This window comes from Pogonomyrmex barbatus, unplaced genomic scaffold (assembly GCF_055798465.1).
Source record: "Pogonomyrmex barbatus isolate J1 unplaced genomic scaffold, ASM5579846v1 scaffold4, whole genome shotgun sequence".
Taxonomy (NCBI): Eukaryota; Metazoa; Arthropoda; class Insecta; order Hymenoptera; family Formicidae; genus Pogonomyrmex; species Pogonomyrmex barbatus.
The window spans coordinates 2,850,271-2,868,946 of record NW_028297138.1 but is presented as its reverse complement, the minus strand read 5'-3'; the positions used below and the strand labels follow the sequence as shown (position 1 = coordinate 2,868,946).

Sequence of the window (18,676 nt, the reverse complement as noted above, 5' to 3'; positions counted from 1 at the left end):
ACTGCGTATTTCTTTATTATCTGTCGCGTGATTATAATATTAATCAGTTTCTCAATATTTTTTTCCGAAAATTGTGAAAATAATGATCGGATAATTGTACAACTATTTCGTAAGATTTTTCTTCATAATAAAAAAAAAATGTATAAAACTTTAAGCGTGTTGTCACGTTCAATCATGTACTTTTTAAAAATAAAATGTAAAAGACATCTTATGAAAGATCTTATGAAAGATTTAATGTAGCAATAAACACTTTTTTGTAATATTAATTCATGTTATTTCTTTCACGCAAATTTCTTTTCCTGTAATATACAGTTTTTCTCTTTCAGCCTTAAGTTATACATGTCATGAATCGTATCCCTCTAAGAGAAAATCTACTTGTTCCTTTTCTCTCTCTTCCTCCGAGATAAAACACAAAATCTCTTTTTTCATCTCCTCCACCATTTTTGTTCTCTCTAAAATTTTTTCAAAATCCCCAAAATCGTCCTGCAACCTATCAGCACTATGGAGCAAGCCAATCAACACGCGGAGCACTATGGAGCAAACCAATCAACTTGCTGAGCAGCCATAGAGAGCGCCAATCAGAACGTATAGACCGATAATTTGATTACCTCCTGTACTCTATCTCCACGTGCCAGACCTGTCACTGGCGTCAGTGACATTATTTGTTTTGATGTGCCATGATTGCCCACTTACTACTAGTGACCTTGACTTATCGGCCCGATAATCTGTTGTGTCGAAGATTAATAATGATAAATATGCGTTCATCAAAAGGAACATATTAACAGTAATCTATATTATAATTCGAAGCACAACATATTATGAAATATATACTTATATCTTTTTATTCCAGATTATTGTCCATTTCAATGCGTGCGTTCATTTTATCACGTTAGATCTTATCGACCATGCGGATAAATCAGATCGATAAATCAGGGCTGCTATAAGACTCAGCGAATCATCGACAGGCAGTTTACTTAGTTGGACTAATTTGAGCTCAGTAGCGCCTCTCACAGAAATTGCAACCGTACAAAGGCGACGACAATAATAATGACAACGTTTTTTTAAAGTAAAAATTTCGGATTTTGCGTAGCAATATCTCCGCTTGTAGGGCATATAGTAGAAAAATAAAAATACTCTTATTATGCAAGTCGAACTCAAGCTACCGATCACGCTTATTTAAAATTTGATCGGTTTAGCCGTTATTGAGATCCGATAATTTCGGATGCTCGCATCTCGCCGACTCGTAAAGTTACACGGTAGTTTTTTTCGATTGGCTTGACACCCGAGACACTACTGCCCGAGACTACTGTGTCTCCTGATATAATTATGATATTCCTTTATTTCTTTTTATGCTGTCAATACCTTAATACATATTATACATATCCTATAAGGAGCAATGAAAGTTTAAGTTATGATGCAAAGGATAAAACAGAAAGAAAGAAAATAAATTTGTAATGTTATATGCACAATTTTTTATCTAACTGTAAATTAGGTTTATGTATTTAAAAGCTATTTTGAATATTCTTTTAATTTCTGGAAGCTCTTAATTTTCACGAATCTGTCTATCCCGGATTATTTGTAATAATTTCATTCTAGTATCTCTCGGTCGATTAATATTATGTCTCTGTTCCGGACTTTTATCAGAAGTTGTGGACTAGTTGGATCTCTCTTCCTACTGAATTTTCATTTCATCTTTCTTGCATTTCTCGCATTCGTAAATTATTTATACTAATACCGCCCCTCTATCTCTGTACCGAACATTATCAGTGTCTCTTGTTCCTTGGCTAGTTGTTGGCTAGCTGATTAATATTTGGCGAATTCACATCTCTTTGAAAAGGTCGCACAACAAGGAATGTTTCTTTTACAGGTATCACATTTAGAAGGACTATGAATAACAAAGATACAATAAAATAATAACACAACCAAATAAAACAATAATAATAATAAATATAATTGTTAAATGTTACGTAAATAATAAAATACCTTTACCTGATTAAGGCACATCACACTTTGTACAAAATATCCATATCGCAATAACTGTAAAATTATTAAGAAGGGAGTTCTATTATTTCGGCTAAAAACATGACAAAATTTGGAAATTTTTTTTTTAAACTAGCAATTTGATTTATGTAAAATTTATATCACGTTTTTATTCACGTTTGAACAACTACAGTTTTTTTTATATTAATTATTTTAATAATAAATGTTTATTAATAATCGAATATCACGCCACACAAAGTTCGTCGTTCACTGGTGCACGATATTAATCTTCCAAATAATCTGAAACAGAAAAATCAAATGGCGTTTTACTTTATACACATGTAGCTTCAGTTTGATGAACCAAAATTAAAAAAAAATAATTATTGTGGAAATGGTGAGTTTTCAAATCAGAATTATAATTTTTTTACTATCAAAATTCACTCATTATTTTTATGTAATAAAAAAAATATGTAATTTATTAATATTCTGGTTCATCAAACGATAAAGTAATGTTTGCTAAACATGCAGGCCAAATTTGAAAGTAATCGGTTCAGTGATTACAAAAATATCGTGCACTATCTACAAAAATACTGTTTTGAGAAAATAGCATTTAAAGTTTTAAGTTTAATTTATATAAGTATATCAAGTACTTACATCTTATATCTGTTACTCTGCTATCCCAAGGACATATAACAATCTTTCCTCATTTTCATAAAATTGATTTTGAGCCATCTATTCGTTTCTTCGTTTTATTCGAGCCTCTTTCATAGCCTGAAGACTCCATCGCGTTGATCTTTCAAGGCGGTGATCTCGCGCGTTGCAAAATATTTTGGCATTTCGTTTTGAATACTGAATAATTTTTCTGCTGATGTACTTGCAAATGAAGTATCCGTTTCCTGAATGTGAATATTACCCGTGAATTTTCTTTTCTTTGGTCTGCTAGCACGTATTTCGTGAATGTTTACAATTCATTGTTCTTTATTTTCGTGCGTGCATCAGTTTCACTCGGAGGTTAAACGACTACTGAAAATTTCACTGTTAAATAATACAAGTGTCCCTAGACTAACTTGTGCTGAGAACAAAACCGAAACAGCTGTCGATTGTTAAAAATCTTATACTTGCGCTTGGTCAGGTATTCGGTCGATTAAGAGCTTATAACTCCTGAAGTTACGAAACAAATTTTGATACAAAATTTTATGGAGATATTCTTAAGATATTAAACTAAAAGATTTCATAAAAAAAATCGATTTTTTTGACGAAATTGAGATTCCTCCCTTAATAAGATTGCAACATACATTATTGCTAATATTGCATCAAAAGTGCGTCGCTTCGCGCACTTTGGATCGTTCATATTTTATTATTCATGATAACACTGTGACATGATATTATGATCTTACTTACCTTACGTTCAAGTATTACATAAATGTTTTTCTATCTGTACATAACAAAAGTCACTTCCGATTATACGCAGAATGCAAAATATGTTTACCTCCATCGTCATTTTCTATTATGAAAATAAAAAATGCGAGCAGACATATGAAGAATTGAGCGCACAAATAACATGCGTATACACTTTACAAGTGTTTGTAATTATTTTTCGAAAATGGTATGTGGCAAAATAACTTTATGATATACAATTGAATTTGTATTAAAATAATCTTTAATTTCATCATTAAAAAAATTTAATACTTTGGAAAAAAATAAAGTGGAAAAATATTTAAAAAAATTTATTTTAATTTTTTAAAAATTTCTATTATAAAGTACTCTTGAAACAATTCAACTTTTATTCGAAACATTTTCTTCTATTTCTTATAGTTGTGACGATATTTGCTTCGAAAGACTGACTTTTTTTAAACGGGTGTTTCGTCCCCTAAAAGTGAAAACGAGCACGTATAAAAAAATAAGTGTTTCTTATTTTGATCTAGAGAACAATATATTACAAGCTCATCGAAATCGTGGGGGAACACTTCGATCTATTCCCTCGTAAGAAAGATCCTATCCTAACAAAATTATCTTTTAAAAAAAGGTAAAAAATAATGTCAAGTTCACACCCCTTTTCTATTTGTGTAAAAGAAAGAATTTTATACACAAATTTTCATCTACAAAAGTCTTTTTAGTAATAAATTTTATATTGGTATAAAAGATGTGATATCAAGAACTGACGCCAACCTCTAATTTAATAAAATAAAAAGAACTTTACAGTGAAATACATTTTATTTTGTAGTTCATTATTATTTGAAAAGTCGTTTCATTATTTCTACAAATAACTATGATATCAAAGGGCGCAAACTTTTAATCCTATAAAGTAAAAAAGAAACTTTGCAAAGATAAAAAAGATGTTATTAATCCAAAATTAATGTCAATTTGTAGTTGCCAATAAAATTTTATTGAATTATTGTACTTGTGTTTATGTAAAAATAAAATATAAAAGAAAATCTGATGTGTAAAAAAAAACTTGGCGTGCCCGGGTCGCATTAAAACACGTATATACTTATTATATTATATTATACTCTTACTGTTTATCTTTTTACATTAATAATGTAAATACTACTTTTAAAAATATTTATAAGTAAAATTTTTTATATAACTTTATTTATATAATTTTTTTTAATATTATGTAAACATGTAGTGTTAAAAAAAATTTATTAATAAATATTAAAATATGTGCATTTATACTATTATAATATTCTAATAAAATAAACTCTTAAGTTTCTTGCATTATTTATGTAATAAATGTTACATTAATTAATAATTTATTACATATTTCATTAATTTTATTTAGTTAATATTGAAAAAAGAATAAATTATAAGAATATAAGTAAAAAATCTTAAAATATATTAAATTTTAATTTAAATTATTTTCTATTTGTCACATAATTCAATGCTATTATTAAAAGTAGTTTTAATGCGACCTGGGCGCGTCAAGTATGTCGTATTCTTTTCTTACACATCAGATTTTCTTTTATGTTTTATTTTTATATAAACACAATAATTCAATATAATTTTATTGGCAACTACAAATTGATATTAATTTTGGATTGATCATCTTTTTTCACCTTTGCAAACTTTCTTTTTTACTTTATAGAATTAAAAGTTTGCAGTTTTTGTTGCATTTTTTTGTTTGCACCATTTTTTAATATTATGTTTTTTGTAGAAATAATGAAACGACTTTTCAAATAAAAATGAACTACAAAATAAAATGTATTTCACTGTAAAGTTCTTTTTATTTTATTAAATTAGAAGTTGGCGCTGATTCTTAATATCACATCCTTTATACCAATATAAAGTTTCTTACTAAAAAGATTTTTGTAGATGGAAACTTTTACATAAAATTCTTCCTTTTCCACAAATAAGAAAAGGGGCGCATTAATTTGGCGTTATTTTTTACCTTTTTTAAAACGCAATGTTATTAGAATAGCATTAATTTTTTTAATAATTAATAATGTCTATCATTTAGTCTATCATATTTGAATTGAAATATTTTTATACTTTATATATATATATATTAGAAAGAACAATCACTTTTTTTTAATAATCTTTTTTAAAAAAAAGGTATACACATTTTTTGGACAATTTTCTTCTTTAGACAATATTTTCTTGTTAATTTGCACATGATCATTGTCTATCCATTCGTTAGACATTTCATCTCTACATATACTTGTATAATGGCCATCTTCAATAGATGATCAATGATGAAAAATGGCATTCCCTCATAAAATTATTTCCATATTGTAGTTGTTGGTACTGCACACAAAAATTGATCTATTTTTTTAAATATTTCTCATGTCAATGTTAATTCATTTTTAAATATTGTATCTTTCCCTGTACAATTTTTACATAGGTCATGAGAGTGATACCACCCCGAAAAAGAAATATTTAATTATATATTACTATTATACGTGACACATGTTATATTTTCTTTTTTATTAATACATACAACTTCACAAGATATCTGTCAAAGATAAGAATCATAAAAATGAGGACTGCAAGAGCTATCATATAGAAACGTTCACTAGCGCTTCTTGCGACAGAAAAATGAAAGTCACGGTCAACGACGATCAGGACGTTTAAAATTTACCAATTTGAACTTTGCGACGTGATATCTCAGTTTGCAGAACACGAAAAAAAAATATAAACACTTTTCTTATATAATTTGATACTCAGCTATCGATTAAACGCAGTTAGAACTTAATCAATGCAGTCATTGCTGAGATATGAAAATGTAGACCGAGTTCATCCCGAGGTCTTGCGTAGAGAGAACTACGAGCGCCGTTCTATGCGAACTTCGTTCCGTGTGAACTTGGCATAGAGATATCACCCGTGCCTCTTGATAATAACGTGAAATTTTAGGCAATTTTATAATAATCTATAAAGAAAAATTTTTCTTCGAAATGCGATATTTTCGAAATGTATAGTTTAAATGAGCCAATCCCGATATTTTTTGATCATAATAATATATCTTCAAATATATTCACAAACTATTTAATTATTTAAATTAATTTCCTGTCCGTTCGTAAGATTTTTTTTAAGCATTAATTATTTGTTTTGTCAGATAAAACAATTTCACTTGTTCAAATCAACGAAAATGATCATTGTGTAGAAAGATTTCATAAGTTTCGCGAATCGGCGTTTATCAGTGCATCGATGTTATCTAAGGTGTGCAATGTGCGACAGCGGATGCGGTGAGTGCATCTATATTTAGCGGTCAATATCTCATTAGATTTATGTTTTATTTTCTACTTAGGATTTTAATGGTTATTTGCAGGCTTATACACGTACACAATTTCAATTGGCATTACCCAAAGTGTAATGCGTGGAGGTTGCTGGTCAGATTTTCTTTTGTGTGTGTGTGTGTGTGTGTGTGTGTGTGTGTGTGTGTGTGTGTGTGTGTGTGTGTGTGTGTGTGTGCGCGCGCGCGTGCTTGTGTATGTGCGTACAAATGTCATTGCACGGAATTCGTCTTTCTCCATTTTTACAACAACTGCTGCCATGCTCAATTTCAACGTTCCAGACGTCCAGTTGAAGTCACTACGTCAGAAATGATTGAAAAAATCCATCGTATCGTCATGAAAGATCGCCGAATGAAAGTGCGTGACATAGCTGAGATTGTAGGCATCTCAATAGATAGAATGTATAATATCCTGTACAAAGGATTAGAAATGAAAAAGCTTTGTGCACGATGGGTGTCGATTGCTGACCATCGATCAAAAATGCATGCGAAAGATTTCGCAGCAGTGTTTGTCGATGCTTAAGTGCAATCCACAAGACTTTTGGCGTCGATTCGTGACTGTAGACGAGACTTGGATCCATTCACCTGAGTTAAAATAGCAGTCGAAAAGAGTGGACAGCGCCTAGTGAATGTGCACCGAAGAAGGCGAAGACTGTTTTGTCGGCCGGGAAGATAATGACCACTGTTTTTTGGGATTCCCAAGGAATCATCTTCATTGACTACTTACAGAAGGGTCAAACAGTCACAGGAACATATTATTCTACACTTCTGAATCGTTTGTACGAAGAGCTGCAAACGAAACGGCCAAGATTGGCGCGCAAAAAGTCATCTTTCACCATGACAATGCTCCGGCTCACACATAGTGACAATGCTCCGGCCTCCACAGTCGCAATAGCAAAATTGCATGAATTAAGATTCGAATTGCTGCCCCATCCATCCTATTCTCCTGATTTAGCTCCTTGTGACTTCTTTCTATTCCCAAATCTCAAGATCTGGTTCGGGGAAAAAAATTTTCGTCCGATGAGGAAGTCATCGCTGCTGTAGATGCATATTTTGAAGGCCTCGAGACTTCCTATTTTTCCGAAGGGATCAAAAAATTGGAACACCGCTGGACTAAGTGTGTAAAGCTCCAAAGAGACTACGTCGAAAAGTGAAAAAGAATTTTCCGAAAAATAGGTGATTTTATTGCTTTTTTATCTGACTTATCGAATGACCCTCGTAATTCTCCGATTAATAAAATGTCTTTATCAGGACGACATGAAAACAAATACAAATCAAGAATATCACGTCATGCTGATGGCGTTTAGCAAGTGTCACGGGCGGTCTCATCCTGCCGCAAGAAGTATGCGAAATTATATTCAAATCGAGAGGGGTATCCATCGGGCATCGTCATACCTGCAGCAGCTCAAAGATTGTACGAAACTAGCAGTGTTTTTCTGAATAAACACGACACTGGTAAAAACCATCGTCGCAAAAAATTTGCGGAATACGGAAACAGTTGTTCGTGTTTTTGAACAAGAACCTGAAACACATATTCAGGTTGTTGCTCGAGAGCGACAATTTTTCCACTATAAAAAAGAAAAATTGCACCCCTTTCATTACACCCGCGTGCAATATTTACGACCAGAAGATTATCTTCGAAGAAAAACATTTTGTGAAAATTTTCTAAGAAGAGTAGATCAAGATCCCAGATTCCTATCTTAAATAATATTTAGCGATGAATCGCTATTTATTGGTCGGAAAAGTCATGACGCATTTTAACAGATGACGCTAGTTCATTTTTGGAAATACTAGAATCATTCGCATCTATGTTATTGCTATGTCATTTGACAGCTGACAGTTCTAGCTTCATTCTAAACAAAAAATTAAACGATTTGGTTGAGTTTTGGATTTTATAACAAGTTGAAGATGAAAGACTGCATTTTCGTCATATATTACTGTTTTACTTCCGTAAAGAACGCGCGTCAAGCTTGTGAAAAGTTGCGTAAAGTTTACGGTGACAATGCTCTACAAGAACGTCAGTGCCAAGGATGGTCTACGAAATTCCATGCTGATGATTTTGATCTCAATGACGCTCCTCGGTCAGGAAGGCTCATCGAGGTTGATGACAATAAAATAAAGGCATTGATCGAGTCAAACTCACGTTACACGACACGAGAGATTGCAGAAACATTGAACATCTATTATTGAAACGTTCACGACCACCTGAAGAAGTTGGGATACGTAAGCAAGCTCAAAATTTAGGTTCTTCATGAACTCAAAGAAATTTATTTGACAGCGCATATAAACATCATGCTTAAACATGAGGAAAACGTGAGGAATCCTTTTTTAAAGCGACTGATAACTAGTGATAAGAAGTGCATTGTTTACAATGTGGTGTGCAAACGGTCTTGGTTCCGATGTGATGATTCGCTTCAAATGACATCAAAAGCAAACATTCATCAGAGGAAGGTTATCCTCACAGTGTGATGGGATTTTAAAGGTGTCGTATTTTTCGAGCTCCTACCAAACAATCAATTCGAATGTATACTGTCGGCAATTGGACAGTTTGAACGAATCCATCATCCAGAATGTCCAAAACTCGTTAATCGTAAAGGAGTTGTGTTCCATCACGACAACGCGAGACCACACACAAGTTTGACCACCCGTCAAAAATTATTGGAGCTTGGATGAGATGTGTTGCCACACCCACCATACTCGCCTGACCTTGCGCCGTCAGACTTCCACTTGTTTCGCTCTCTTCAAAACTCCTTACATGGATATAACGTTTAATTCAGATGAGGCTGTATCAATACCTTGTTCAGTTTTTCGCCGATAAAAAGATCCAGATCCTTCTATGAATCTATTATGAAACTCACTGTAAGATGGCAAAAGGTTATCGAACAAAATATATCATTGATTGATCTTTGTTTTTTATAAATAAATGACTTTTGAAAAACATAGAAAAAATACGTCATGACTTTTCCGACAACCTAATACATGAGAAGGCATATAAAACTCACATAATATGCATTTATGGAGCGATGAAAATTCAAGAGTTACTCAAGAACTTCCAGATTCGTTGGAAGATGAATATCTGGGTTAGAATTATGAGAACTGAAATATTAGATCCCGTTGTTCTTCCAGTTTTAACTGATATAACATACATGAATTTCTTACGAAATAATTTATCGGACTTCTTAGAAAAAGTTTCATTATTAGATTGAAACAAAGTTATTTTTCAGCAAAACAGTGCTAGGCAACACAATGCTAGGATTATGACGAATTATTTGAATAAACAGTTTTCTAGACGGTGAGTTGGTCCAATACATTGATCCGCAATATTCCCGGACTTCAATTCTTTGAATTTTTGGGGGGAGAGGGGGGGGGATATCGGAAGAAAATGATTTATAGAAGCTTCCTGAAGACGTAGAAGATTTAGAAACAAGATTGCAGTATGCCGTATGTAGCATCGAAGAAGATATGATGGAAAACGTACAAAGAAATTTATTAAAACACATGCGAGCTTGCATTAGAATGAATGGTGATCATTTTAAACACCTGTTATAAAATAAAAATGTTTGCAAATCGTTCTTTTCAGAGCGTCCAAAAACAATCCATCCCCTTCAAGACGATTAAAGCAAACTGCCCTTTTTAGGGCGACCAATATGTTTTTACGTAGAACATTTCTCTTAGAACAAAAGCAAAAAAGAAAAGGAAACGTGTGAGTTTAATGTACGAGATGATATATGAAATGATAAAATTAATTTTTTTAAATTATTTATTTTTTTAAACACATTAAATTAAAGAATAATAATGTAATAAAATGAGTATCATATGATAACTACATTTAATGTTATCGTGTCATTGCTACGTTTTGAATTTTGACCGAGAGACTTCAATCAATCACGCGTTCACATTTAATAACGATAATACTGCGAACTACATAAATTTTCCTAAATCATAACAATTTGACTTATCAGCCCTGTGTAAAATTAAGTCTATAAATCAGATTGTATTATGATCCAGCGAATTCGTGTATTCAATGCACTGTGCACTTCAGTGTACAAACATAATCAAAATCAGTCGAGTGTTTGCAATTCTCGGATAAACACGTGTGACCTTTGTGTATGTAACGTATGTGTAATGTGTGTTTCTTCGAGTGGATCTCAAATAATTAATCGACAGTGATAAATAGTGATTAATTTATTATTAAAATAAATTATTAAGAAAATAGATTTATTATTAAAATCATTCGATATTGCTTATTCCCTAACGGAATATGATATCATATGGATATTTGTACTCATACGGAATATACGATGATCATCAATAATATACAGAGAAAATTCATATAATATGCATAATATCATTTCTCGTATATTTTCAGGATATATTCAGAAAATAACAAATAAATTTTGTTATTTATACTGCATGTACTCTGATTATATGTAATATACTCGGAATATTTCTGTAATATCTTGGTGAGTATATCCCAAATGCGCTTTTAACTTGTATTATCAGAACATACTTCGAATATAGAAATTGAATCATAGGCAGATACACAACCGCTACCTACATATATCATTTCAGTTCTTAAGTCAGCCCTCATTTTTGGATTGTGATCGAAGTAAGTCGTAATCGTTTTTCTATTTTATTTAATGTTCTGTTTTTTTCAATGTTACTAAACTTATATGTTAATAAACTTATTAAAAATAATTATACCAATATATATTATTTTTTAAATATATTTAATTATTTTTTATAAAAATGTATGCAAATTTGAGATTATCTCGATTACAAAAATTACATAAGACATTCAAAGGCAAATATGAAAGCCAAGATAAAGCATTCAATATTGAGAATTTTCAAAATATTTTAATTGCAATATTGTTATCCAAAGGTTAAAAGTTAAAATATCTGAAAAGTTTTCAACATTGAATGCTTTATATTCGGCCTTATATTCGCATTTCATGTAATTTTTATGCTTTTTGTGTGACTTTTATATAAGATTTTTACTATAAAGGTAATCTCAAATTTGTAAGTGATACAGTTTTATGAAAACAAATATATTTCGACATCTTTAAGACATCTTATATTTCGATTTTCTGCTTTGTGTTGTCTGAGTTAAATAGTTTTTATAATTTCTTATAAAATATTTACAAGTCATTTTTTTATCATTGAAGACGTATAGCAAATATAATAAAACAGTATCGAGGCGAGGAGTCTATGATTATTGATTGAATATTTATAAAATTTAATTTCATATTTGAATCGTTTATCTAACTTCTTATTTCTTTTTTATATTGAACATCTTCACATACTGCTCATTAACTTCCCAAAATGCCAGCAGTATGTCAGTACTCTGCTAGATCCGATCATCCGACTTTGCTAGCAGATTTCAAGCTGCTGCTTCCCAATTAAGCTTAATTTTTTGCGGCACACCTTCTCATCAAAATAATGACAAAAATGCGATAAAAATCGAGCATTGCTTGCTGTCTCATTGTGGCAGCAGATATGTAGCAGATATCGTGCAAAGTTTGTCGTATCAGATATTGGCAGCAGAAATGCAGCAAAAAGCACAGTATGCCGTCACGATGTGACAGCAAAAACGCAGCAGAAATCGAATAGGGCTGTTAACATAACTTGTTGGCAAATTAACCTAATTATTAATAGAAATAAATGCTGTTTCTAAAATATTTAAATAATAAATATTTAAATTGTTATAACTAAAAAATTTTGAAAAATGTCTATTATTTTTTCTATCTCTTATTTTAGAATAGTTTTTAAAGAATAATTTTTAATTACTTTACTAATGATAAAATTAATATATTTTTTACAACACAAATAAGTTATAAAAAACTTCTTAAAAATATAAGTTATGATTCTTTTGATTCTCATATAACATATCAAATAATGTATCAAACATTGTACATTTTATATAATGTACTTTTTCCCAGGTACTACACTTCGTTAACTATAATACCTTGTTGGACAATTACGTCTTGCATCAAGCGCATAAATAAAAATACGTAAATAATAAATGCATATTTATTATGATTAATTATGTTAATTATGATTTCGCTTATATAGAAAGTTTGATAAATTTTGCAGAAACGGATGCAACCAAGCGATAGTTTTCTAATAATTGTGTTTAGTGACAGACGCAGAATTTTGTACGATTTCTGTTGCCGATTTGCTGGCAGATTATGCCAGCAGACCCTATTTGATTTCTTTACAATTTTGCCGCCATGACGTGACGGCACACTGTGCTCGATTTCTGCTGCGTTTCTGCCGACACAGCTGATAAAGCAGATCACGCTATATACCTGCCGCAATTTTGTCGTCACGTCGTAACGGCACACTATGCCCGATTTCTGCTTCGTTTCTGCCGATACATTGATAAAACAGATCGTGCTTTATGTCTGTCGAAATTTTGCTGTCACGATGTGATGGCACACTGTACTCTGTTTCTGCTGCGTTTCTGCTGCCAGTATCTGACATTACAGATCGTGTTGTATCTTGCCGCAGTTTCTGCTGTCACTGTGTGAAAGAATAAATATGCCAGATTTTTTACTATATTTTTGCAACATGTCTTGACGGCATATCATGCTAAATTTTGGAGTATTTTAGTAAATTTTGTGGCAACACAAAATACTTGAATTTTAATGTATGTATGACGACAAGCTTTGTTTAATTTTTATAGCATTTTTGCAGCATATTATAATGCAGAGCTTGCTCGATATGTGCTATATTTTTACTGTAGTATCTGTTACAGCATGCCCATGCTGGATTGCTGCTCGATTTTTGCCGGCGATGATAACGTGTAGTATAACTTCGCAATTTGTGCTTTTGGCACGTTTTGCTATCTGGGTTTATATTCAAATTCCATCAAAATATGAGTTTCAATTCATCATGAATTCCAACGAAAAATTGTTGCAACTATTCTGTCCATCATTATACACCAATAAAGAACAAATGTCTGTACGGTGCACGTTTTATACTGAATTATCAATAATTATCATTATTGGTATTTTTTTTTATTATGCGTAATTAGAGATAAGTGTTATTTGTTACAATATTTCTTTACTTTCTTTTTTAATTTTTAATTCTCGTCAGCATGATTTAAAAGAGGATAGATTCCCTGCGAGACATGCCATCGAATTTAGCTCAAATAACACATTAAGGGCCGATCTCATCAACTCTAGTTAAGTTACAGATTAAGTTTGAGAACTGCCAACTGCAAAAAAACTTTCATTTTTAATCTAATTTCTTGTTATAAACATTTGTATTTATATTTCAAAGCATATATTTATATAATACTTACTTTATTATTATTTCACACTCTAACACTTTCTTTTTGTCATGAATAGGTAAGGAAGTACGAAACCAAGACCGATTTTGGATTTCTTGCTGTTGGCAATTCTGCTGATCAAATTAACCAGCCGATAACATTAACCGGAGTTGGTGAGATCGGTCCTAAGCAATGTTTAGTTTGTTACGCGCAAAGAACTTTAACTTTGTTTACATTTCATAATTTTAAACTTGTTCTTAAAAAGGATGAATCATTTTATATTGTGTTTTCTCTTTCGTCCTTTGAACAAAGAAGTCGATTATTATTAATATTATTTAGATTATTTTTAAGATTTCATTATATACAGACATGATATTTAAGGCGAAATGTTTTAAATATTACATAAAATGTGTTTATATATACAGTATAATATGCACAATGTATAATATATTTGACATATTTTTTAATATAAAAATACAAATAAAAACATATAGAGTATAAAAGAGTATAAATCCAGAATAAAAACTATAATTTAATCCTACAATTATAATTTAACCCTATTTATTATAACTTAACCTAACCTAACCTATCTCTCTATCTATCTATATATGTATATATATTTGGACTGCACAGAGAGTTTAAAAAGAATTAATTCAAAAAGAATTTTATATCACTAATTTTGAATTCATTTTCAAATACAAAGAATTCTTTTTGCATTTGAAAATAAATTCAGAATTGGTGACATAAACATTAATTTTTTTTGAATTCTCTGTGCTGTTTGGATATGTGGTATATATAGTATACAAGCATGAGCGAGATATACTCGTACAAATTGAGAATATGCTAATAATATTTTGTAGATATTCTGGGTATATATTGTAGAATATTTTCAATATTTACTACTGAAAAGCGGTTATAGGTAATTATTGACAAGGAGATGACAAGAATTGTGAAATATAAAATTGAATGAGCTATAGTTCATTCGAAAGGGGAGGTCGAAAGTATAAAAAGTGTAAAAGAGTTTGAGTGCATGGATTTTAGTTTCGGAGAAATTTGTATATAAGTTAGGCATTCGGCTAACTAAGCGTGAAGCGCCGTGGCTGCACAGTCTAAGGCTCGCGTGTAATCTTTTTCTTCTGTGGTGAGGAGAGTTCGAGACCTCGCAGTGACAACTTTTCTTTTATAATAACGGCTATATTTTGTCGAAAAAATTAATTTTTATTATTATTTGTAATAAAATAATTATATATTATTAATAATTATACATTATTATTATATGTATTAAAAAAATAAAAATTTTTATACATATATTAATATTTATTTCTTTACTTCTTTCTTTATTTATTTCTTTTTATTTATTATAAAATTCAGACATTGCAGCATAATGTTATGGATGAAAATTGAAATAAAAAGTAAAAAAAATTATTCTTTTCATCAAATATTCATGATATATTTGTGTTTCCAAAGTTTTTATTTCAATTTTTATCCACAAATGCTGCAATGTCCAAATTTTATAATAAATAAAAAGAAATAAATAAATAAAGAAATAAATAAACATTATATATTATTATATTATATGTATAAAAATTGTTGTTACTTTTTAATACATTACATTACATTACATTACATATAATAATAATGTATAATTATTATAATAATATTTTATTACAAATAATAACCAAAATTAATTTTGTCGACAAAATATAGCTGTTATTAAAAAAAAAGAGTTATCACTGCGAGGTTTCAAACTCTCCCCGCCATAGAAGAAAAAAATCACATGCGAGCCTTAGACTGTGCAGACGGCGCTTCACGCTTAGCTTGAGTTATTTATATACTTAATACTTACTGTACAGCTAGCAGAAGGCCTCACTTTGTATGCAAATTTCTTCGAAACTAAGCACTCTTAAATCATGCACTCAAACTCTTTTACACTTTTTATACTCTCGACCTCTCTTTTCGAATGAACTATAGCTCATTCAATTTTGTATTTCACAATTTCTTGCCATTTCCTTGTGAGTATATTGTAGTACGTATGTCGAATTTTCTGAGACTATTAGCAATATACTGTCATGATATTCTCCAAAGATTCCCAGATGCTACTTGTTCCGTTAGGGTTATTGCTTGTTAGATAAATTTTCAAAGTTCAGTAAATTTTCAAGTTTTTTCAATTATCGAATAATTAGTCAACAGCAATTAATAATGATCAATTAATAGATTTATTATTAAAATCAATCGAATCTGTGCTTTTTTTCTGTTGAAGTGATTTCCAGTCATCGCTAATTAAGTGATTAATCGATGACTCAGTGATTAAAATTAACGTTAATAACAATTAACTAATAAATTAGTAAATTTCTCGTTTTTTAATCAAATAAACTGATCGAGTGTAAAAGTTTATCAATGTAATTGAAAAATTAAAGTTTAAGTCAAGTGAATTGAAATTTGTTACAAGATACTTATTTGGAATTCAATCGGAAAATTCATCTGTCTTTCTCAAGGAATTCCAGGAACAGCGAAAAAGATGGAATCATGGAATAATTATACAAAATGATTTTTATAAGGTAAGTAAGTGAGCGAATGAGTGAGTGAGTGAGTAAATGAGTGAGTGAATGAGTGATTGAGTGAGAGTGAGAATGAGAGAGAGAGAGAGAGAGAGAGAGAGAGAATTTGTTCTATTAAAATAACTTTTATTCTTTAAATGTTGTATTTTTGATTTATCTTTGAGACAATCTTTTCAAATTTTTGTTTTTATTTTCTTAAATTTTTATATTAATATGTACGTACTATTATGTATAATCATCAATTCACCAAGCGCCCCGCGTAAATGCCCGCGTCTGACGATGAGTTGCGCCGCCCTTGCTTACCTGTCGTATCTGACCCGTCATACGACTATTTCTTTTAATAATTCAAAAACTAAGCTTCATACTAAATTTTGAAAAAAGAAAAATCGCTTCAGAATTAAGTCAAGAACACGACATTTTAAGGACACAATGTTGTTTTGAATCACTATACAAGGATATTCTTAAGAGAGAAAATTATTTACAAGCTACTAATTAGGTTTTTACAATCTTATTTCGTTCGGTATTTATAATATGTACTGGAATCTCGGTTATTTGCCGAAAATATTCGCGAATTTTTTGAATTGCACAATAGTACATAGGTGCGCGACGTGAGACGATGCGCGGGGCTCGTCGCACGCGGTGTTTGCCGCGTAACCGATCAGTTGTTCGTCATGTCGTTTATCGTCGTTTATCTTTTCTGGACGATTTTACAGTCTGGAATAGGACTTAGAGGATTTGAGGTCTGTTCTTTTCAGCTGAACTTTTTGCATAGTTCATCTTTCTTCCTTTTTTCCTATGTTAAAGAGAAAAAGAGAAAAGATGAACCGTGCAAGAAGTTAAGTTGAAAAGAACAGACCTTTGCTGTGGCTTGGAAACAGGAAGCCCCCTGCTCTGTTGTCTATCAGTAATGGATGTCGCATGCAAGTGCCTTAAGGGTCAAATTACACCCTAGCTTGTGAGAAATACTTGCGTACTCTGAAAATAGGAGCGATCCGCCAGAAGCTCCTGGCTTACTAGATAGTGCCTTAGGATCGCAAACAGAACAGATCAGAACAGATTTTACCGAGATCAGCACTGGACTGGTTGCTATCTTGCCGGGAAAAAACGAAAATCATCCGTCAGAGTATATATCCGTCAGAATATATATTAGCGTATATATTCGAGTCGGCCATAATTCGTGATAAATCGGAGCAGGTCGGCCGAACTTGAGCTCTGGGCCTGACTCTGCGGATTTCGCCGAACGATCCACGAATTTCGCCGAACGAGCTCGTCAATTCTGTGAATTTGTTCGGTAGCGCGATCAGTAGCGGAATTAACAGCGATGACTCAATGCACGAATCGTTATGTTCATGTTCTGCTCACGTGAATTATCGCGTCGTTGGTCTACGATGGGAATCGCGAATTTGTCGACGATGGGATCACAGAGGATCGCCGTGTCGATACCCCGACGGATCGTCGGTTTCAGAGAACTTAATTTACGCTGTTTTTAATAACGGAAGGAGGTGACTTAGGCGTATCGTTACAATTTTAAAGCAAGAATGTAATTACATTATAACAACATGTAGTGATATTAATAATTTGCAAAATATTAACAATTGAAATAATTGAAATAATTGAAATAATTGAAAATAATATATAGAACAACCCGAACTAACAATATATTATAAACAACCCTAACGTAATCAAATAGATATTATTTAAACGAATTTGAGAGATGTTGTAGAGGTTTAAGCAAAATTTAAGATAGAGATTGATGGAATCGAGAAAAATATAAGAAGCGGACAATTTTTTTTTTTTCGAGAAAAAGTCAGTTGAAAAAATTTTGACTCTTTTAAATAAGACATACTTAAGACACTACTACCATTTTACTGAAAAAGATCTTCTTATCTAATATAACATATTTAATTTTCAAAACGATCGGAAGAATAATACATAGTTGAAAAAAATTGAAGAATTTAAGCATGTTGCGTACGGTTTGCTATTGCACAATAGATATACAGAGTATCACAGCATTAATTTTTTTATCACTTGTACTGTTCTAGCGATCTTCAATTGTTTTCCTTCTCTCGTTGTTTCATTTTCCATATTGAGTAATTTTTTGTTAGAGAAATAAGTTACAGTTATGTCCATTTCTAC

At 31.2% G+C, this 18,676-nt stretch overlaps 1 protein-coding gene across 10 annotated transcripts in view; it reads right to left on the bottom strand.

The window, feature by feature from the left end:
- LOC105431144 (uncharacterized) overlaps window positions 1-18,676 on the bottom strand; it is a 458,217-nt gene that overhangs the window by 326,073 nt on the left and 113,468 nt on the right. The window lies entirely within an intron of this gene.